Raw genomic sequence first — 24,318 nt, 5'->3', positions numbered from 1 at the left:
GGAAGGAAGGAAGGAAGGAAGGAAGGAAGGAAGGAAGGAAGGAAGGAAGGAAGGAAGGAAGGAAGAAAAAGGAAGAAAAGAGAAAAGGAAAGAAAGAAAAGATGATGATGATGATGATAAAGATAAGGATGACAATGACTTTGGGGACATATGAAAGAGTTCTTAAAGTATCATGAAAACAAAGAATTAGATGTTTTCTGCTTGGCCCAGGTGGATAAAAATAAGACATTTTTAAATGCATATAATAAAACATAACATCATAAAAAACAAATTTTATTGAAATATAATTATCAAAATATAAACAAGTTCAACTACTCTAAATTAAGAACACCTGCTCTATAGTCATATTCTATTTATGAGTCCCATCCCACAAAAAAAGTAATACATATGAAGTCAAATTTGCCCCCTTGATATGGGGATTTCTAATTCACTCTATTTTTCATTTAATATTTTTGTATAATGTAACATGTAAAAGCCAGTGGAATTTCACATTGGCTATGGGGATGGAGGGGAATTTGAGGGGGGAGGGAAAGAACATGAATCATGTAACCATTGAAAAATATTCTAAAAAATAAAAAATAGAAATCCAAAAAATAAAAATAAAGATCAGACTAGAATATTGAGGAAATAAAATAATAATAATAATGATAATAATAATAATATTTTTGTGTATAGAAATCTGAGGCCATAGCATGTTTGTTTCTCTTTTTTTGTGAGTGTTCATCCTCTCTTTTTTGTTGTACTGAGGAAAAAATATGGCTAACAAAATTCTTAATTATTCAATCTGCACAAAAAATGCAATGGACTCCTTGTGAAAAGGACAGTTTCCCTTTCAGTGAAGCAAAAGATAAAAGTTGGATAACTGTTTTGGGGGGAAGTAGTCTACGGTTTTAGTGTCAGCAAAAGCTGAACTTCAGTCTAACCTTAGATATTAATTAACTGAATGTCTCTGGGGAACTCATTCAGTCTTGCCATCTATAAAATAAGAATGAAACTATAATCCCACATCCTGAGGTTATTGTGAAGATCAAAAATATTCACCAATTGCTTTGTAAGCCTTAAAATGCTATATAAATTCTAGCGGACTAAAGGAGATTCCTTTTCACACTTAAGTTGTATTGGGTAACTTCTGAGGCTCCTTCCAACTCTGAAATGCTGTAATTCCATCAGTCAGGTTTTGTATTATAGTTATTTGTATGTGCATCATACATCATATCCCCTTACCAGATTGTTAGTTACATGAGGATAGGCATCATATCTTCTTTGATAGTCCAATAAATTGGTGATTTCATTAATATGGGTATGTAATTAGATTTTTGTACCCTAGGACTCCATTTCCCAAAATTCCTCTTTCATCCCTATGCTATATCCTTATGTTTTGTAGATAAAAGTTTCTGTAACTCTGCCCTATCACTCTTCTCCCATTTTCCCAGTCTAGGAAACTGCTCTTTACTCATGTTCTTTAATTTTCCTCTACTTCAAGTGATTATTAATGAATCTTATAAAATATAATACCTGGAATTATTGGATTTAATTTTAATCTTACATGTATGGTGAGCCAAGAAGGGATTGAATCCTTGAATTATTTTTTAAGACAGCCTTTGAGAAAAGAATAGGTAGTAGATAAATTTTGTAAATCCCCATTCCTGCCACTGCTACTACCACTGCTGCCACTGCCTCCCAGGTTTGACCAGACACTATCTGGGTCATAGATCACCCTCTACACTAGACCCTGAAAAGACAACCCCCAGGAATATAATAGCCAAATTCAAGAGCTTCCAAGTAAAAGAAAAAAATCTTACAAGAAGCCAGAAAGAGACAATTCAGATATCAAGGAGCACCAATCAGGATCACACAGGATCTGGCAGACTCCACACTACAAGACCGCAAGTCTTGGATTATGATATTCAGAAAGGCAAGAGAACTGGGCCTACAATCAAGGATCACCTACCCATCAAAACTGACTATATACTTCCAGGGGAAAGTTTGGGCATTCAACAAGATAGAAGATTTCCAAGTATTTGTACAGAAAAGACCAAGACTAAATGGAAAGTTCAATATCCAACCACAAAAACCAAGAGAAACATGAAAAGGTACATAAGAAACAGAGAGGAAAGAAAGTAAACTTATTTTTAAATTTTCCTCTTTAAGGGCTTCAATAAGATCTAATTATTTGTATTCCTATATGGAGAAATGTTATGTGTAATTTTCTGTAGTGAACTCTATTCACTATTATAGTATCCACTATTATAGTAATTAGAAGAATTATTCACAGGGAGAGGTTGGAGTACTAAATGGTCTAAGATGATAAGGGGGTGGGTGGGAAAGGGGGGTGAATAGTAGAGAACACCAAGAGAAACTTGAATGAATAAGAAAAATAGGATATTCTCTTACACACAAAGAGGGCATGGGAAGGGAAGGGGATGAATACTATTATAAGAAGGAGAGGAAGAGAGCATTAAGAGGTAATATTTAAACCTTATTCTCAGTGGAATTAACCCTCAGAGGGAAGAGTAGCTATATCCACTGAAATATAGAACTCTATCTAACCCTACTGAGAAAGTCAGAAGGATTAAACCAAGGGGAGCAGAGGAGTTGGGAGGTCAAAAAAGGGAGGGGAAGAGAAGGGAGATGGAATTTATTAGGCCTTCAAAATAAAAAGAAGGGAATAACAAGGGAGGGGAGAGAAAGGATAGTAAATCAAGGGAGGGGACAAGGGTTACTGGTTTAAAACAAATCACTGGTTTAAAAGAAAATAGCCTAAGAAGAAGGGGTAGAACTAAGAGAGGATACCAAAATGTTGGGGAATACACAACTGATAATTATAACTCTGAATGTGAATGGGATGATTGATTATACTAAATTAAAAATGTTTTGTACAAACAAAAACAATGCAACCAAAATAAGAAGGGAAACAACAAATTGGGAAAAAATCTTTATAACAAAAAAAATTTGACAGGGGTCTAATTACTCAAATATACAAGGAGTTAAATCAATTGTATAAAAAAATCAAGCCATTCCCCAATTGATAAAAGGGCAAGGGACATGAATAGGCAATTTTCAAATAAAGAAATCAAAACTATCAATAAGCACATGAGAAAGTGCTCTAAATCTCTAATAATTCCAGAAATGCAAATTAAAACAATGCTGAGGTATGACCTCACACCTAGCAGATTGGCTAAATGATAGTAGGGGAGAGTAATGAATGTTGAAGGGGATGTGGCCGAATTGGGAAATTAATGCATTCCTGGTGGAGTTTGTGAACTGATCCAACCATTCTGGATGGCAATTTGGAACTACACTCAAAGGGCTATAAAAGATTGCCTGCCCTTTGATCCAGCCATACCAAAGAGATCATAGATAAACAGACTTGTAAGAAAATATTTATAGCCATGATTTTTGTGGTGGCAAAAAACTGGAAAATGAAGGTAAGCCCTTCTATTGGGGAATGGCTGAACAAACTGTGGTATATGCTGGTGATGGAATATTATTATGCTAAAAGGAATAATAAACTGGAGGAATTCCATGTGAACTGGAAAGACCTCCAGGAATTGATGCAGAGTGAAAGGAGCTGAGCCAAAAGAACATTGTACACAGAGACCAATACACAGTGGTAAAATAGAAAAAAAAATATCTCATCCAAGGTTTAAAGATTGGCTACATCTGGAAAATTTGTGACAAATATCTATGAGCTTTAAAGTTGTTTTTTTTTAATGTCACACAGATAGTGGCTATAGACTCATGTGAATCCTAATGATAGTGGGTTTGCTTGCTATTGTCATTAAATGTGCTATTATGATTTGGGGGAATTTTGGTACCTCTTTGTGCATTACCTATTCTATTACTGTTTTATAAAGTGGTTATTTGATGAAAATCATTACACTCACATTGTGGATCATGGCCAAGTTAAAAAGAAAATGGATCTCATTTTTTTCATGAGAAACCTTTGTATTCCACCTCATCTTGGCTGACACAGTGTGTCACTGATTGTGAACTATATATTTTTGATTTTTTAAATTTTATTATTGTTTTCCCTTGTATGTGCAATAGAGTATTTGAGTTTTCTTTTTTCTCTCATTTTTTGTTCTCAAAGCACATGTTACCAGTATTAATGGTTTTTTGATTTTGCACTAGAGTAAGTTTGAAATGTCCATTAGCCTTAATGTTAACGCATACACAAAAGCTTTAGACTATAGAAACCTATCATTGATTGTTAAATATTATGGAACTTTGCTTAATTATTGTGTCTGATTCTAGGACAAGGGATCACAAATAGACCCACTCACAGTGCCAAGGAGCACAAAGTTAACCTGCACAGTGCCAATGAGCACAAGTTCAAAGATAACAACCAAACCCAATGGAATTGATGAGATTCTATGTCAAGACATGGGACTTATGCTTGCTTGAGGTTCAATGTTGCAGCTATTTGACATATGTTAGATGCAAGTCTTCCCTGTGCCGCATTCTACCAAGTACTGAAGTTTGGCTACCATCCTGGCTCCCTTATCCCTGAGAGAAAAGGTAAAATCAGACCAGGGAATGCTTTATGCAATTTGCAACTAAAATCTAGTCCCTTTTCTTTCTTTCATAGTGTGGCAAATTTTCTGTAGTCCTGGCTGCTGGTGATTGGGTAAGTGCATTTTTGCTACTACAGGCTTGTGGGATGTAATTAATTGGGCCCTGATTCAAGGACCTGTTATAGGTTTATTTTTCCATACTTCCTACTTTCCTGACTTATGTTCCTTACTTTTTACACATGATATTTTAAATTTGATCCAGAAGTTATTTTACTCATGAGACCGGTATTTTATATTTCATCCAAAAGTTATTTTTTTCTCTTTTATTTGGATTTTTGATGGTTTTTATTTTCTTGATTCATATAGTTCATAACTCAGCCATGTACCTTGTTATGAGGAAAAAATTAAGATTTTAGACATTTAGTGAGATTAGCACCCAGGCTGTCAGATAAGACCTAAAGGTTCCAATGATGGAATAGTGGCAAGGAAGGAAGTCTTTCCTGAGGACTGTTATGGAGGGAACAGTGTGATGCTGTTAATTGTCTCTAGTGGAGTGCCCATGAGAGGGGATTTTCATTTTCAAGGAGTCATCTATTCTGCCAGGAAATGCAGGTGTGAGCCTTGATAACAGCTCTGAAAGGTGGACTTCTAGACTGGATTAGCTCTCTGCTTTCATTTTCCCTTTGGATTAATTTTGCTGAGGACCTGTGCTGGATCATTGCTGGAACAGAAGTGAACTCAAGTTGTGAGGCATCCATTCCCTTCCAGCTAGTCAGGATAAATCAGGCAGTCTGGGCTAGTATAATGTAGATCCTGACTCAGCTTCCAGTCTCTGAATTTTGTCCTTAGATACCTAGGTTAGGGTGACCTCTCCCAACATCTCTTATCCTTTAAATTCATTATTAAATAGTGGTTTTTAACTTCCTGTTGTTTTTTTTCCATAGTAAGTAGGTATTCCTGGTTGATGTAGTCTGAGAGTCAGTTGCCACTTACTTTACCTGTCATAGTCCATTTGTATTTGTCTAAGGTAGTTACCTTTTTCACCCTCCATTCCTCCTTCATCCCTTCTTCCCCCTACAAAATCCAGTGTATTTATTTGCATATTTCAATCCTTAAGTGATCTGTGTTTTTGTCAAAACCCTCCTCAGGGGCATTACATTATTATCCTATAATGCAAAGTTTAAATTCTTTTGAGAGTAATTTTAGGATAAGAAACTTGCTACCTCCCCAAATCCAGAAAGTAAACTGTTTGGAGAAGTCACCAGAAAGTGAACTGTTTGGAGAAGTCCACACTCTGCACCAAAAGATCAGGAGTGAACTTTGGGATGCGGTTATTTGAACTGTGGGGAGTTAAACACATTTATTTTGAATGTACACTATTATGCCACAGGGGATTGCCCCCAGATTGTTTTTTTGTCAATGTAACAATCATTGGTTTTGCTCTTTTTCTCTTTTATTTTCCTCTTATCCTCAAATTATTGTAATTTCCCTTTAGAAACTGCAATATTATATGTACCTCTAGTTAAATCTTTTAAGTTGGTTATGTTTACTGATCCAATGGGGAGACTAGTCTCCCAAAGGATTATAGAGGGAATTGTGTAATTAGAATTTTGTACCCTAGGACTCCATTTCCCAAAATTCCTCTTTTCTCCCCACATTATATCCTTATGTTTTGTAGATAAAAGTTTCTGTAACTCTGCCTTATCACTCTTCTCTCACTTTTATAGTCCAGGAAACTGCTATTTACTCAGATTCTTTACTTTTCCTCTACTTCAAGTGATTATTAATAAATCTTATAAAATATAATACTTGGAGTTATTGAATATTAATTTTAATCTTACATGGATAAATGATATAGAAAACAAGCTAGCTAGACTTGTCCATCCTCTGTGGCTCTTTGTCACATTTACCCATAAATCCTCCATGGGGGATCTAGTCAACCTGATTGAGGCCTACTTTTGGATCTCTTGATATCACATGGATATCAATGTAGTATATAAGTTAATCATTACATATCAGTCCTAATTATTTTTCCAGTCACATATATATCTTCATTTGTGACATCTGGAAGGCTACACCCTTTCACCATGAACCTCTCCATTGCCTTTTGTTTGAGGATTCACTTTTTTCCTTTGGAAATACTGGCATTCCATGACTAGTAGGATAATCCCTGTATTGTAGTTCATTTAATTGGACTGAATTGATATGAGACATCTCAGACTGGAAATTAATCAGATATAAACTTTCTTTCTAAAACCCTATGAATTGTTCATATCAACCTTCCTCATTCTTTCACCATTAGCTAAGCAACTTGAATGGGGAAGAAGGTATAAGAAGACTGCCTAGGAGCTGTGAATGCAGCTCCTTTGAAGTAATTATCTGTTGGGGCAGTTCTGTCAGGAAGGAACATTGATGGCTTTCAAGATAAACTGGAATCCTATTCTCTTTCCTTCTTTTGGAACAGCAATTGGACTTGGGAATTCATAGGTGAAAGAAACTCCTAGAGAAGACAATTGTTTCATCTGTACAGACCAACACTTTCTCTATAACTTACAGTCTCAAAGTTGCCTAGAACAATTAGGAGTTAAATGATTTGTCTAGGGTCACACCGCCAGTGTGTCAGAGACAGAAGTAGAATCCAAGTCCTGGTTCTCAGGTCAATGTTCTATCTACTAGGCTAGGTCACTTCTCTTTCCTCTCCTAGCTTTGCCAAAAACCCTTTGAGTCTAGAATGTAAAACTTCCCTAAAGTTTTGTTTACTAAAGTACACAAAAAATATTTACTATATGGAATTAGTAAAATATGTTTGCCAATCAATAAAACAAACCCTCAAACTACTTTGCAACAAATTCTCAGAGGCTGAGCAATAGGAAACAAGATAGAAAGTTAGTATATAAAGGGGAACCCAGCCTCCTTGAAAACCTATACCATGATCATTTCTGGGGAAGTGAAGGCATTGAATACCCCTGGACCCCATTCTCCACTCCTCTCTAAAGCTCTCTGGTGACGACCCTATTGCCTGGCTCACCCAAACTTCCCCTTGGAGTTCATAGGCCATGGGCGGAGGTAAGAAGTCAGGTTTCCATACGTGGTTTGGTTTGGTTCCCTTACTTGTTTCAGGAAGCATGAATGAGTGAGTACTACCTACTGTCTCCAATCCCCATTGTTGGTTATATATTATACATTGCTTTCTGATTTGGGTGGAATTTAATTTGAGACGCTGAAGGATCATTTGCAATTATACCACACCTGTATTAGATTGGTACTCAGATTCCAGTCTGTGGCCTACTGGCCAGTGGAACAACTAGTTGGCTTCTACTCTGGGAGCCAACACTGCTTTCAAGGTCCTTTCTGTCTCAGCTTTCTGGTGTTTCTCAAGTTAAAAAATAGGACAAAAACCAAATAATGGGATACCTTTCCAGATATGACCTTCCATAGATGAAAGCAGGCAGTGTAGTCTATAGAATTAAGCTAAACATGTTAATTAAGTTATGTTCTCAAGCCGTGTAGATATTACATCAGAAAGCTCTGCATACTGGTTGGAAATAAAGAGACAAAGGTGCCAAAGTAATGGATGACAGAAAAAAAGCTGTAGTTACTGAAAAAGAATCTCAAAGGTCTATTTTTAAAATTAGATTTAGTCTTGAATTAGCAGAAATATCAAATCCCAATGATTCAGTAAAATAAATACAGGAAATAATATATTTACAAGGTTTCAGAAGGTAATTGATCTAATACTCTGTTAGAGTCGTGGACTTGACATCTGGGTTCAAATCCCACCTCCAAACTTTTACTCAGTTAAATTTTGAGTCTGTTTCTTCACATACCAAAATGAGTCATGATGTGGATCAAATAATATAACATATCTAAAAATGCCTTACTCTATTGCATTTATGATCTCTTCAATCTTTATTTTCTTTCCAAGGGCTCAGATCACAATCCAGTCACTTATGTCTGTCCTGTAGAACTCTTATAAATTTGCTGGGGGGATGTTGGGCATGGGGGGTGGGGAAAAGTGATCAGGGGTCTAACTAGTATGCTAGGTGTCTTACCCAAACTCTCTTATTATTATGTGTAAACCAATGGAGCATGTGGCCTATCCCTTAGTTATCCTTCTCTCTGGATATACATCTGCCATATCTCTTTTTTCTGGTCTTAATTGTTCAAAAACATCATCTACAGGACTTTTCCTATCTAATCTCATTGTGCATAATGCTTTAACGATCTGATTTCCACCAAGGATGTTGTCATCACCCTTTCGAAGATCCTCAACTTTAAAACCTTAGAAGCTATAAGTTGACACAGTCATACCAGAGCAGTGGAAGAATATTAATGTTAACAAAAACAATAGGCCCTTGTTTTTAGAGAGGAACTTTTGGACTTTAAAAGAATTTTTTAATTTCCCAACAATGATCCATATCATTCTCTTCTTATTTATTTCTGGACTCAATACATGGTTCCTTTGCGATATTACACAAGATATCTCTATCTATGTCTATGACTATGTCTAATTATGTCTGTATCTGTATCTATATTTATGTTTTGTGCCTCTATCTCTATTTATATCTATATTTGTGTTTCTGTCTATATCTATAACTATTTCCATAGCTCTTTTAATTTTTATTTATATCCATTATATATATATATGTATATATATATTTAATATGTAAATGTACAGGTACCCTATATGTAGGGAACAGACTAAATATATACATAAATAGACAAATAGATCTATAAGATGGTTCTTTAAGTTGTCTATTCCTATCATAAAGTATTCTGAAAAAAAGTAGTCTTTAGCTACATGGTTTTTCCTGTGTAGAAAAACTGGCTACACTTATCTGAATGATGAAGGATATCATTTAAGAGAACCTTTATTATTCTGGGCCTTGGTTGGCTAATGAGAATGTCACCCTCAGAAAAAGACATTTGGAGAATCTTACCATCCAAAACAATTGTATCATTACTTTTTTTTTTAAACCCCTGCACCTCGGTGCATTGTCCCATAGGTGGAAGATTGGCAAGGGTGGGCAATGGGGGTCAAGTGACCTGCCCAGGGTCACACAGCTAGGAAGTGGCTGAGGCCTGGCTTGAACCCAGGACCTCCTGTCTCCAGGCCTGACTCTCACTCCACTGAGCCACCCAGCTGCCCCCTGTATCATTACTTTTTAACAAGGAAGCTGAGCCTCTAGGAAATGACTACCAAAGTCACAAACTGACTTAATTGAAGGGCTAGAAATAGAGGCCAAACCTTTTTAGTCACATCCTAAAGCTCCTTTCCCTATGATAGGCTGAAAAATATGAGTATTTCATTGTCCATTTGGGTTTGGGGGCTATTGTTTACTATAGAGAGGGCCAAAGGGAAAGGCAGATATGGGGGGAAATACAACTAACAGGAACAGATTTCTTAAATTAATTAAATTAATTATTTAAATTATATTTAGATATAATTAAAAATTATGTTTGATAGAGTATTGCTTGATTGAATTAAGAAGCACAAACACAGCACTCCCAGAATTCTTAACAGTAAACAAACGCCAACTAGCAACACTTTACTACTCACATTTCCCAAATGAGTGACCACACTCCTCAGCAAAAAATGAAGAATACAATCTCTGGCCATAAGCTGCCACTGTGATTGGTCCTTCCCCCTGTTCTGGAACAAGCAGTGAGTTGAATTAACCATCCTCCCATTGTGGTTCAGAGACAAGGACCATGCTCCTCCTCTATCTCTCTGCTCTGATCCTCTTCATAAGCCCGCTGGCTGGTCAAGATGAAGTGACAACACCCTCCCACCAAAAAGAAAGCTCAGGGGCTTGCACTCTCATCGTGTGTGACCCTGAAGAAAAAGGATTACCTGGAAGAGATGGAATAGATGGCAAAGAAGGTTCCAAGGGAGAAAAGGGAGATCCAGGTACAGATGTGTCTATGGACTTAACTCACTAGGAGATACATATATTCTGCTGGCAAAGTTTCTCTCTCTCTTCTTGTGTTATGCATCTTAGTTGGATTTTGAAATTAGGAAAAAAATAATTTCAGAGCTGTTGAAAAATAATTTCAACAAGTCCTTCAATTTCTCATTGCCTTGTGCAGAGGATCAATTTTTGTCACTCAGGTTTCCCTGGCTTCTACCCGATTTGAGAAATTATTTCCCCAGTAGAATGAAAATTGTTTGCCCCTCTGTAGTGAGAAATGTCTTAAAGGACCAGTCTGAACTTTCATAGATGGTAAAAGATAAAACCTAGAATTAGCAAAAGGATCACAGCTAGTATTTAAACAAAATGTGAAGAAGTCAAACATTCCTTAAGGCTCCCATTGACTCCTTTCTCCACCCTTTTTCCATTGTCACCCTTCCCTATTCCCATAAGGCACTCTTTACCCTTAATAAAGCCTCCTCTAAAAATAGGCATGGACAGAGGCAGCCAGGTGGTATAGTGAATAGAAAGTAAGTCCTAGAGTCAGGAAGACTTGGGTTCAAATTTGACCTCAGACACTTCCTAGTTGTGTGACTCTGGGAAAGTCACTTAATTCCATTTGCTTAGCCCTTACCCTGTTTTTCTTTGAGTTGTTACTAAGACAGAAAGTAAGGGAAGGAAGAAAGGAAGGAAGGAAGGAAGGAAGGAAGGAAGGAAGGAAGGAAGGAAGGAAGGAAGAAGACAGAGGGAGGGAGAGGGGGATGGGGATGGGGGAGGGAGAAGGAAGGAGGGAGAAAGACAGACAGATACTTACATTGACCATTTATGTTTAAAATATCAATGGCTTAGAGATTACATGGATTTAAGTTCTGACTTTTCTATTTTTGAATTATATGACCAAAAGCAACTTACTTAAATTCTATGAGCCTCTTTCCTCAACTTTAAACTAGGGACTATGATAATATTGTACTCTTTCACAGTAGGACTCTCTGAAAGGCATTTTATGAAGAATTGTGCAAATGTGAGTTATAAAGCTTCATGATACAGTGGAAGAAGTGGCCTGGGAAAGTCAAAGGAATAAGTAAACACATATAGTGCCTACTATGTGCTAAGTAGTGCTAAGTGCTTTACAAATCTCATTTGATCCTACCAACAACCTCAAGAGATAGATGCTATTATTATTATCCCCATTTTACAGATGAGGAAACTGAGGCAGATAATGCTAATCTGCCCAGGATCACACAGTTAATAAGTCTGAGGCTGTATATGAACCCAGGTTCCACTGACTCCAAGTCTAGGACTCTCTTCTGATTCTAACACTCTTTCCATTGTATCATAATGCCCCTTTTCCCACTAGCCTGAGTGTTAGCTCTCCTTCAGACCTTACCTCTTCCATGTCTTTCCTGGGCAGCAAACCCTTAAAGATGTCACACTCCCTCTTCTGAACTAATAGAGCCCGTTGTCTGCACACCTGGTAGCACTGCTTTTGTGACACCTTTTGTTTTGTGATGATGCTCAGAAAAGGAGTCAAATGTCATGCAATGAGCATTGATTGAGGAATAAATAACCTGGATTCAAAATTCCATTCTATCACTTAATGCCTATGGGATTCCTAGGGGAGTAACTTAATGTCTCTGGGCTTCAATTTCCTAATTCATAAAGGAGATAGAGATGATATATAAGTTCCATTTCCTCCCTTACATCTTATGAATGCAGCTATATTATCTTACAATCATAAAGTAATACCTGGAAGAGGCTTGAAAGCTCATATCATCCAAATTCTGTTTTTCATAGAGAAAAAAAACCAAGGCCACTTGGCCAAGATCACATTAATTAAGAAGAAGATTTGAAATCAGGTTCTCTTATTCCCAAGTCTGACACCCTTTCCCCTATGCCCCAGGTGTATTTGATTTTTTCCAAAGAGGTTCTATAAGTTACTTGCAAATTAAGTTCATGGACAAATATCTATGAGTAGCTCCATGCTGTACATATACCAGATGATCAACAGAAATATTTTAAATAATTCATATTTTGGCAATAATTGTTAGAAGCTATTGCTACTAGAAATGTGTTTGGTTTATGAAAAGGAGAGGCAAAAGTTCACCTGGTATGATGTTAAGTAGAATATCCTGCAAAAGAGTTTCTGTCTTTACATTAACTCTGATTGAAAACCTGTTTCATTTTTTTGGATTAGGAATGCCAGGACCAAGAGGACTGCAAGGTATTTTGCTTCCTTACTTGTTTCATGATTCTGGGGGGTTAAAGAAGTCATATATTTTTGAGACATGACAATTTATTTTTCATATACTGTATTAATTCTTATATCAGGGCCAGCCTCAAAAAATAAAACGGTATCTTGGTTGCTAACTCTATGTAATCTCATTGTGACTTAATATTTTCTTCCTCTCTTCTCCATCACCCAGACATTATCTCCAGCTAATATCAATATTTCTTTATGGGTTCACTATCTCCATGCCTTTTTCTCTGTCCTCTTATATTAGTGGATCTCAGTTATTTATAGTACCTAAGGCTGCTTTATGGCACTTAGATAATGAAAAGAATAGTAGGAGAAGGATAACAGCTATGTGGCACAGTGGATTAAGCACCAAGTCTGAAGTCAGGAAGACTCATCTTCATCAGTTCAAATCTGGCCTCAGATATGAGCTATGGGATGCTGGGCAAATCACCAAACTGTGTTTGCCTCAGTTTCCTCATCTGTAAAATGATCTAGAGAAGGATATGGCAAACTGTTCCAGTATCTTTGCCTAGAAAACCCCAAATGGAGTTGCAAAGAGTCAGGCATGATTGAAAGAACTCAACCACAAAAAAGAGGAGACAGGAGAAAGATTGGTCATCTCTATTGTATATGAAAAGATATATATGTATACATATACCTACACATATATTTGGGAGACCTGAGTGGAGTAAATAATTTACCTAGCATCCTAGTGCTTGTTATTAGTTTCAGTCATGGCTGACTCTTGGTGACCTCATTTGGGATTCTCATCATAAAGGTATTGGAGTGGTTTGCCATTTCCTTCTACAGCTCACTTTATGGTTGAGGAAAATGAGGCAAAATAGAGTATAAGTGACTTGCCCAGGATCACAAAGCCTAGTAAGTATCTAAGATCATATTTGAACTCAGGTCTTCCTGACTCCAAGAGGGATGCCCTATCTACTCCAATGCCACCTAGCTGCCCTAATCTAATCTAGTACTGTAGGATATTAATCACATATTTTAGCACTTGGGACACTTATGAGTGTTTAGGCACATGTGCGCGTGCGCGCGCGCGCACACACACACACACACACACACACACACACACACACACACACACCAGGAAGGAGGAAGTAGTTTAATATAAGAAGTAATACAAGGAAGTTATTTGGGCATGTGTTTATCCCTTCAGCAGAATGTAAGCTGCCTGAGGACAAGGACTGTTTTAGTTTTGCCTGTGTAAGATACCAGCAGTATCTTACAAGTAGTGAGCAATATTGATAGAAATAATTAAAATCAATTTGAATTGGAAATACCTCATAGTAAAACTTATATGAAATACTCTTGATTTCCCCTACATCATTCCTCTAATGTTTCTATCTATCAGACTTCCCCCCCTTCAGATGGGCACAAAATGATGGTCCAAAAAGGATTGACTATGGATTACCTTAACTGTTTTTCCCTCAGGACTCCCTGGAGATTCAGGTTTACCTATAAAAATGGGTTAACTTTGGACGCCAAAGAGGAAAAGGACCTCAAGAAGAACAGCTACCCAAGGGAGAAGATGGAGCCAAAGGTAGGTGGTACAGCTGGACTGAAAAAGTATTGACACTTATTCTTTGATGTTCCTCTGTAACTGAGACAACAGTGAAAAGAAGGTATCTGAAGTATTTGGGCGTGAAAAGAGATCAGGACTAGAAATATAACAATCTCTCTCTAACATTAATTAGTATGTCATTTTATATTTGCCCCTCTAAGTCTTAGTTTTCTCATTTAAAAAAGAGAACATTAGAGGAGGCAGTGAGGTGGTTCAGTGGATTGAGAGTCAGATACAAAGACAGGAGGTCAGACAGTCCTAGCTGTGTGACCCTGGGCAAGTCACTTGACCCCCCATTGCCTAGCCCTTACCACTCTTCTACCTTAGAACCAATACACAATATTGATTCTAAGATGGGAGGTAAGGGTTTTTAAAAAATAAAAATAAAAAGGAGAACATTAGAGCCTCTAGAGTCCTTTTTCAGGTCCATGATTATAATCCATGTATCTTTCTGTTGTCAAAGGATCTGGTAGTTAACCACCCTTTCTTTCCTCAGTGATTCTATGCTACAGTTATTATCATCCTTGTTAATTATTCACCTAGGACCTGAGAGACATAACTGTCACTCCTAAGTCTTTCTTCATTCATTCTGACAACATTTGTGGAGTACTCAGACATTTACTGAATTGTACAGAGTAATTCCATACTCAGTACAGAGTAACTGAAAGAGAAAGCTTCTACAAGAGGTGTAACTTTAGACTTGAGATACCTCACAGCCTATCTAGTCCATTCCAGCCCCACCACCCAACCATTTTATAGATGGGAAAATTGAAGCCCAATGAGTAGACATGTGTACTCTGAGTAAGAAAAACTGCTTAAATTCAATTCTAGGTCCTTTGACAGCAGACTCAGCCCTTTCTTAACTATATGGCCATCATCATATTTGGATTTCTCAGACCATCCCTCATTTTTTGCATCCCACTGAAGGGCAGATTCAGCAGTAGCTTCAAAATAAGAAGTGACAAGTAAGGTGGTTTAAAAGATAGACTGAACATTCACAAAAATTTGGGTCCAAGATGTCAAGTTCTCCTTCTACCAATACTGATGCCACCTTTGACAGGTCATTTCAATTCTCAAGAACCTCTTAGTGGCCTTTGAGTTTCAGATCAGGTGCTTGTCTGTGCTCACGGAGGGAATTTCCTCATAGGAATTTCTTTACCACAGTTAAATCTCTAGTCTGGTACAAAAAAAATCATTGCTGTTATCTTTTTTCAAATAGTGCTATGAGGCTCAACTGATGCACTTGATACCTGAAAATGTATTTTCCTTCTCTACCTCTCCAGATTCCACCTAAGGATTAAGCCCTGCCTATACTAATCCCTCCATTCTCTAAATCTTGGATCTCTTAGTCAAGACCAGTAATTTTAATGTGTTTATAGACAATAGTCCTACATTTCTCTCTCTATTTTTCAATATGTCCAATGGTGTAATGAAGGTAGAATACATAAAACTTTTCTTAGGAAATAGAGTTTAGTAGTTTCTGAATTATCCACTCTCAGACACTTAATAGATATATGACCTGAGCAAATCACTTCACCCTGTTTGTCCAAGTTTTCTCATCTATAAAATGAGTTAGAGAAGGAAATGGCAAACCACATCAGAAAAAAAGCTCCACATAAGGTCATGAAGCATCAGATACAACTGAAACAACTATACAACAAAGAGTACTTCAGTAGTAGTCCTTCAGTGGTTCTTCAGATATAACAGAGAGTAGCACCTAGATAAGAAGGATAAAAATAGGAAACTAGCTTATGGGTCCACTGGAGTCATCACTGCTGCTGATCTAGATACAGAGGGGAAAGAAAGAAAGAAAGAAAACTATAACAAATTTCATTTGGAATAACAAAAGATCAAGAATATCAAGGGAAATAATGAAAAAAAATGTGAAGGAAGGGGGCCTAGCAGTACCAGATATTAAACTCTACTATAAAGCAGCAGTCATCAAAACAATATGGTACTGGCTAAGAGACAGAGAGGAGGATCAATGGAATAGACTGGGGATAAATGACATCAGCAAGACAGTGTATGATAAACCCAAAGAGCCCAACTTTTGGGACATGAATCCACTATTTGACAAAAACTGCTGGGAAATTTGGAAAACAATATGGGAGAGATTAGGTCTAGATCAACATCTCACACCCTACACCAAGATAAATTCAGAATGGGTGAACGACTTGAATATAAAGAGGGAAACTATAAACAAGTTAAGTGAACACAGAATAGTATACTTGTCAGATCTCTGGGAAAGGAAAGACTTTAAAACCAAGCAAGAGTTAGAGAAAATTACAAAATGAAAATTAAATGGTTTTGATTATATTAAACTAAAAAGTTTTTGTACAAACGAAAACAATGTAGTCAAAATCAGGAGGGAAACAACAAATTGGGAAAAAATCTTTATAACGAAAAACTCTGACAGGGGTCTAATTACTCAAATATACAAGGAATTAAAGCAATTGTATAAAAAATCAAGCCATTCCCCAATTGATAAATGGGCAAGAGACATGAATAAGCAATTTTCAGGTAAAGAAATCAAAAGTATCAATAAACAATAAGAAAGTGTTCTAATTCTCTAATAATTAAAGAAATGCAAATCAAAACAACTCTGAGGTATCACCTCACACCTAGCAGATTGGCTAAAATGAAAGAAGGGCAGAGTAATGAATGCTGGAGGGGATGTGGCAAAATTGGGGCATTAATGCATTGCTGGTGGAGTTGTGAACTGATCCAACCATTCTGGCTGGCAATTTGGAATCATGCTCAAGGGGATCTAAAAAAATGCCTGCCCTTTGATCCAGCCATACCATTGTTGTGTTTGTACCCCAAAGAGATCATAAATAAACAGACTTGTACGAAAATATTTATAGCTGCGCTTTTTGTGTTGGCAAAAAACTGGAAAAGGAGAGCCTGTCCTTCAATTGAGGAATAGCTGAACAAATTGTGGTATATGCTGGTGATGGAATACTTTTGCACTCAAAGGAATAATAAACTGGAGAAGTTCCAGGTGAACTGGAAAGACCTCCAGGTATTGATGCAGAGCGAAAGGGGCAGAGCCAGAAGAACATTGTACACAGAGACTGATATACTGTGGTAAAATAGAATATAATGGACTTCTGTACCAGCAGCAATGCAATGACACAGGACAGCTCTGAGGGATTTATGGTAAAGACGCTACCCACATTCAGAGGATGGACTGCAGGAGAGGAAACGCAGAAGAAAAACAACTATTTGAACGCATGGGTTGGGGTGGACTTGATTGGAGATGTAGACTCGAAACTATCACACCAATTCAACTATCAACAATTTGGAAATAGGTCTTGATCAATGACACATGATAAAACTAGTGGAAATGTGCGTCGGCATGGGAGGGAGTGCTGGGGGTGAAGGGGAAAGTAGGAGCATGAATCATGTAACCATGTTAAAAATGAATATTAATAAATATAAAAAAAGAATTAAAGATTCATGTAGCTATGTAATGGAAGGTTTTAGGGAGCTATAATGGAAAGGCTCAATTCAGGCTTATTCTGAAGAAATAATGATGTGGACCTTTCCTACTGTGTCAGAGTTGTTGTATTTGTGTTGTAGAATCCAAAGTGTTCAACATTGTCTTCTCTTGGTCATGATAGTTCATTTGGCAATGCAGAGAAACCAAGAATTGAGGATTCCTCCTTTCAATGCAATATATTTCGGTTTATTCTGAAGAAATAAGGACTGTAGTCATTGCTAATGTGTCAGAGATATTTTATTTGTGTTGTAGAACCAAAACTGTTCAATACGGTCTTAAAATGATGGTTCTGGTTCATTTGGGAACTTTTTAAATGCAGTAATTAAAGATTCACATAGCTATAAAAATATTCCTAAGTGATTTCTGTTCCACCATCAGGAGGAGCAAGAGAACAAGGTGAATGATGTCCCCCAAGTGCAGGAGGTCCCCCATACCCTCAGGGAGAAAAAGGAGAACCAGGAGAAGAATCTGCTGGTGAGTGATGGGAAGCAAGCATGTATTCCATAGTACTCCATAGTATCTAATAAAGGAGTGGGCATATAGCCAGGACTCAATGAATAGTTGTGGATTGGTTGACTGAATATGATTCAAAATAATTTGTGGGCAAAGTAGACTTGGGGCCCCTCTAACAGCATCACACCAGAAACTACCTACCCCATGTAGAGGAGATGAAGAAAGTTGAAAAAGAAACTAACAGCCCATTTCCAGAGAAATGTTCAAAACATATCCTGTATGTGTGCTGCCACCAATTAAAAAGAGGGAGAAAAGATAAACCAATGATCAAAATATTCCTAAGTGATTTCTGTTCCACCATCAGGAGCAGCAAGATCCCCAAGTGCGGGAGGTCCCCCAGACCCTCAGGGAGAAAATGGAGAACCAGGAGAAGAAGGACCTGCTGGTGAGTGATGGGAAGCAAGCCTGGAAATAAAAAAAACATCTGTCTGCATGTTCCCCAAGCTCTGAAATCCTTTTCATATAGTATTTGAGTCAGACCCTTACTTTCTTATGGCAAAGGGTCAAGAGAGATTGGAAGACTCAAGGTATTCATCACTCAGGAAGGATGGGGAATATTTGCTGACAAAGTCCTATTAACTAACTTTTTCTTGGTCTCTTTCTTGTCATTCAACATTAGGACCACCTGGACATCCTGGTCCTCCAGGCCCCAGAGGGCCCAGGGCCCAACTCAACCAAAAAGTGATAGAGAATTATGTGGGGAGAAAGGAGATTGTTGTCTTGAAGGTAAGTCAGTCAAAATTAGGAGTCCACCATGTTTGGCGTGAGCCAGTTCTCTAGCTCAGTGCTTCCCTTATTTTCTGGAATTTTAGAGAATGGACAAAACAGTATCAGGAGCCAAACTACCAAAGGTCACTCTGGATGGGAAAGCAGCCTCAGGAGATGCACAGTTCCTTCCAGCTGGAAGGTGATGGAGGAACTATACAAAGTGATCAAAACAGATATAACAAATTTTCCTATCATTCAGGTGAATAAAACTAACTCTATACATGACAAAGGAGTCATCACAGTGCATAACATGTTGCCAGAAGTATCCATTTAAAAGACCTGAGATAATATTTAGAACACATACCCTCCACACATGCACATATGTGTCTGAATATGAATAGACACATATATAAAATCATGCTTACATCAAAGACAAAGTGCAAATGAATCTACAACTAAATAGTACTGAAAACTAAAAGCCAACACCCCAAAATGATCAAAGCATCAAGTTTCTCACAGTATGATTGAATGACTCCCAACGAATCTCCCTTTGTTCTGACCTAGCTAAAGATGAAAAAATTTTATAAATTCACTTTATTTCTTCTTACACTAGTTTTCCCTAGTCTTGTTTCATAACATGATAAATAAGAAAGATGTATTATATGATAATATATATGCAACCTATATCAAAAAAGAAGTAGGAAGTTATGGTTAAGTCTATTTCTTCTCCTTCCCCATCCTTGCCTTGACAAAAGCAGGACCTTATGAACTTCAGACTTTGTTTATTTCTGAGACAATGGAATCTTGGATAGTAAAGACTTTCTCCTGTGTTCTTATAGCAACCTAAAGCTCAGCTGCTTTTTCTCAGTATTTATGGTTTGTTCTCAGCTCCCAACTCAGACACTCATGTAAGTCCTACTCTTATGAGGATGCTGTAAGGATGGGTATGAATAATAGCAAGAAGAACTGTTCACTGGGCAAATTATTTTATAAAGAAGCCTAATATGTGATGAGATTGGAAATATAGACTATATTCAGCTGCAGAAGAATATTAAGTGACAGAAAACTTCACATTTTCTTCTAGTGGTAATTGGGAACATTTCACTTATTCGGTCATTTCAATCATATTTGACTCTTCTTGACCCCATTTGGGGTTTTCTTGGCAAAGATACCAAAATGGTTTTCCATTTCCTTCTCTAGCTCATTTTATACGTAAGGAAACTGATTCAATCAGGGTTAAGTGACTTGCCCATGGTCACACAGCTAGTAAAAATCTGAGGCCAGATTGTAACTCAAGTCCCCTGACTCTAGGCCAGGCACTCTATCTACTGCACCTATAGCTGTCTATAATTAGGAAGATGCTGAATTTGATTAATTAGGGAAGTGACATGATCAGGCATGAGTGCTTTAAAAAAATCATTTTGGACCAGAGAAGAGAAAGACTTGATGCATGGAGGCCAAGTTGGATGCTGTTGCAATATTCTAGTAACAGATGGTGAGGATCTGAATAGGGTGGTGGTGATGAGAGTACAGAGAAGGGGACAGATGCAAAAGAACCTGTTGTGGTAGAATCAACAAGATTTGGCAGACAGCTGAATATATGGGATGAGGAAGAATAAGGAATAGAGGATGACTCAAGGACTACAAACCCGATATTAGGAAGGATGGTGGTGTTTTTAATAGGGAATCTTTCCTCTACTAGGACTTGGCACAGTTCACTCTGAGAAATATTTTCATAAAGTATATCCCTTGTTTATGCCTTAATTCATAATTCTTTGAGGATCATTAAAGAAAATTATTTTCCTAAAGTGCAGGTCTCACCATGGGACTCCACTGCTTAATAAACTATAGTGATTTCCTATTAACTCTGGGATCAAATATAAACCTCTCTATTTGGCATTTAATGCTCTGAATAGTCTGATTTCAAACTATCTTTCTGACTTTACTACATATTACTCTCCTCCATATTGTCTACCATACAGCCAAACTATAGGATGTCAAAATGGCCATAAATTAGTTCCTCCATCATGACTTCTCTGTGCCTTTGCAGCTATGGAATGCACTCTCTTTTTATTTCTACCAAAAACTGTATTTTGTTTATTGGGTATTTAAACTCTCTATATGTTGTCTCCTTCCATAGATAGATAGGCAGTCAGCCAGCAAATGTTTATTAAGTGCTTATGTGGCACTGTGCTAAGTACTATGATACAAATACAAGTAAAAATAGAGATGGTCCCTGCCCTCAAGGAGCTTACATTCTAAAGAAGGAAGAAAGTACATAAAAAGGAGGAGGAGCAATTACTGATTCAAGGACATGGCAATAAAGTCTAGACTAGATCAGGGGTCAGCAACGTATGATTCTCGAGCCATATCTGGCTCTTTTGAGGGCCAGATATGGCTCTTTCTACAGGAGCCATGAAGTCAATTTTTTTTTCAGGCACTGTTACAGGAGCTCGCACCGTTATAGGAGTGCACGCTGTGAGCACTGTACAGCTCTCATGAAATTATTTTTTTTTAATGTGGCGTTTATGGCTCTCACGGCCAAAAAGGTTGCTGACCCCTGGTCTAGAAGGTCAGAAAAACAACCAGGAAGGGAATGAAGCATGGGCAGCCTGGGCATCTGCAAAAGGGAGGCCACCAGGAAAAACTCACTAATGGGTGAAGGAGGTTGGCAGAGTAGATAGAAATTCAGTGTGAAATGGTCCTAGGTGTTGTGGGAAGTTACAAGTTAAGAAGGTAGTTGGTGATGCATTCTAGAGAGTTAGAGATGCATCTGAGAGGGTAATAGGATGGCAAGAACTTTGAAGGAAGAAACTGTTAAATTTTCCTTTATCCCACATGTACCTGGGATAGCACCTGCCACATAGGAGTATATGCTTAATGGATGATTCTTGACCATTTGAAATAGTTTATTATAATTCTCTCAGCTTCACTGATAAATGCTTCTAAAGCTCATATCAATTCCCACCTCAAAAAAACTTCAAAAGTCACTATTGCCCTTAGGGTCAACTTCCAATTCCTCAACTTCATTTAAAGACTTGTACTCACTCCAGCCTACCCTTCCAGACCTATTTCACATTATCTTCCTTCGTGCCATCTATATTCCAGTCAAAGTGACATAATAACTATTCTCTGTACAAATTATTTCTTATCAAGCCTCTCTGAGCCCTTGAATAAGCTGTCCCCAATGGCTGGAATGTACTCCTTCTTTATCTCTACATCTTGGAATTCTTATTTTTGTTCTATGTGAAGCTTAATTAGATGGGAGGACCTGAGAGAGCCTTACTTCCACTAAATAAGAGTACTTTCTCCTTCTTCAAATTATATTCTATTTATTCATCTTTTTCATGTTAAATTGTCCAATAAAATGCAAGTTATTTGAAGGCAGAGGCTTTTTTGTTTACAATTTTATATCCTCCTTCACCACATTAGACCCTTTATAAATATTTGTTGAATTTAAATGGTTTGTAGAAGCTGATTTATCTGTGTCTGACAGAATGATGCTTTCCTCCGGCTCATTTCCCCTCTCCCTTGCTCTTTCTGGTTCTGTAAGGTGATACAGTTTGTAATCTGCCATCATTCTCTTATGTAATTTTTTTTTTTGGAAATTAGCTCATACAGGTGTTGCCTTTGGCTTTCAGCTGTTCCCCCTTGGCAAGGAGATTAATGCTTCCTGCCTGGGGCAACTTCTGGGTCTCTGGTCCCCCACCTTTGGTAAAGTTATGTATTTAGAGTTTAGCGATTCTGGAAAATAGGAATAATTAGAACTAATATCTGTGTTTTCTAATCATTTAAATTTTTTCCAGACCCCAAAACTTATTTCAATGAATAGGGTTAGAGCTCTTGTCCTGTTTCTCTCGCCTTTAAACTTTCTTAGAATTTGTTGTTGATTTTGGCTTTTAGTCCACATGAGTTAGTTATCATTTCCTAACAAGTTCTTTCTCTGTATCTGTTGTCAGATGCCCCAGAAACTTCCTACTCTCATCTAGAAGAGAGTTATAATGAGAAACAAGTTTCTCAATATTTTTGTCTTGATCCTGAGCCATATTTTCTGTCCCATTTTTCACTATCCCACTCCTCTCTCCTTACTCCAAGCCCAATTTGGTCTTGAAGTCACTAAATATCATGCTATCTTTAGTCTACTTTAGAGGAGCTGTTAAAGTTCTTCATAGAATTTTTGTTCTTTATCATCTTCAAGTGATGCTAATACATACACATCTTCATGATTGCCTATTTACTTACACCAAATATGAGCATTTTGTGGAAGGGTGACCAAATCTCCCTATGGAAAGGTTTTGTTGTTGTTGTTTTCTTGTCTTTAAGCAAATGATCAATTGGCAAGCATTTTAAGCATCTACTATATACTTGACACTGTGCTGGGAATATGAAGACAAACATGAGAGTCCATACCTTCAAGGAGATTGCCTTATATCAGAAAAACAATAGGTACACACATGCATTATTTAATTAACTGTCAACCCCTTTATTTGCCTCTCTGAAGAGGACCTGTGAGCTATCCTTTTACTAAGGCCCAACTTTTTTATTGTAGACATTTATTAATATTCGTTTTTAATCTGTTTACATACTTTATACCCCTACTTTCCCCTTCACGCCCCGCTCTCCCCCCACCCATGGCCAACGCACATTTCCACTGGTTGTAACAAGTGTCCTTGTTCAGGGTCTATTTCCCATTCATGTCCGCCTCAGTCCATGCATTCAAGCAATTGTTTATCTTATATGTTTCCTCTCCTGCAGTCCTTCCTCTGAATGTGGGTAGCATCTTTACCATAAATCCCTCAGAGCTGTCTTCTGTCATTGTATTGCTGCTGGTACAGGAGCCCATTACATTTGATTTTACCATAGTATATCAGTCTCTGTGTACAATGTTCTTCTGGTTCTGCCCCTTTCACTCTGCATCACTTCCTGGAGGTCTCTTCAATTTGCATGGAATTCCTCCAGTTTATTATTCCTTTTAGCACAATAGTATTCCATCACCCGCATATACCACAATTTGTTCAGCCATTCCCCAATTGAAGGAGATCCCCTCATTTTCCAGTTTTTTGCCACCACAAAAAGCGCAGCTATAAATATTTTCATACAAGTCTGTTTATCTATGATCTGTTTGGGGAACAAACCCAGCAATGGTATGGCTGGATCAAAGGGCAGGCAGTCTTTCATAGCCCTTTGGGCATAGTTCCAAATTGCCAGCCAGAATGGCCGGATCATTTCACAACTCCACCAGCAATGCATCAATGTCCCGATTTTGCCACATCCCCTCCAACATTCATTACTCTCCCCTTCTTTCATTTTAGCCAATCTGCTAGGTGTGAGGTGATACCTCAGAGTTGTTT

The 24,318-nt window shown here is 37.5% G+C and overlaps 1 pseudogene; it reads left to right on the top strand.

The window, feature by feature from the left end:
- The first annotated feature begins 10,229 nt into the window (after positions 1 to 10,229).
- The window catches only part of LOC123234326, a 35,092-nt pseudogene continuing 21,003 nt past the window's right edge, over positions 10,230 to 24,318 (top strand).

Source organism: Gracilinanus agilis, chromosome 2 (assembly GCF_016433145.1).
Source record: "Gracilinanus agilis isolate LMUSP501 chromosome 2, AgileGrace, whole genome shotgun sequence".
In the NCBI taxonomy this organism is placed as follows: Eukaryota; Metazoa; Chordata; class Mammalia; order Didelphimorphia; family Didelphidae; genus Gracilinanus; species Gracilinanus agilis.
Note: the sequence above shows the minus strand (reverse complement) of the source record. Positions and strands in the feature narration are given on the sequence as shown.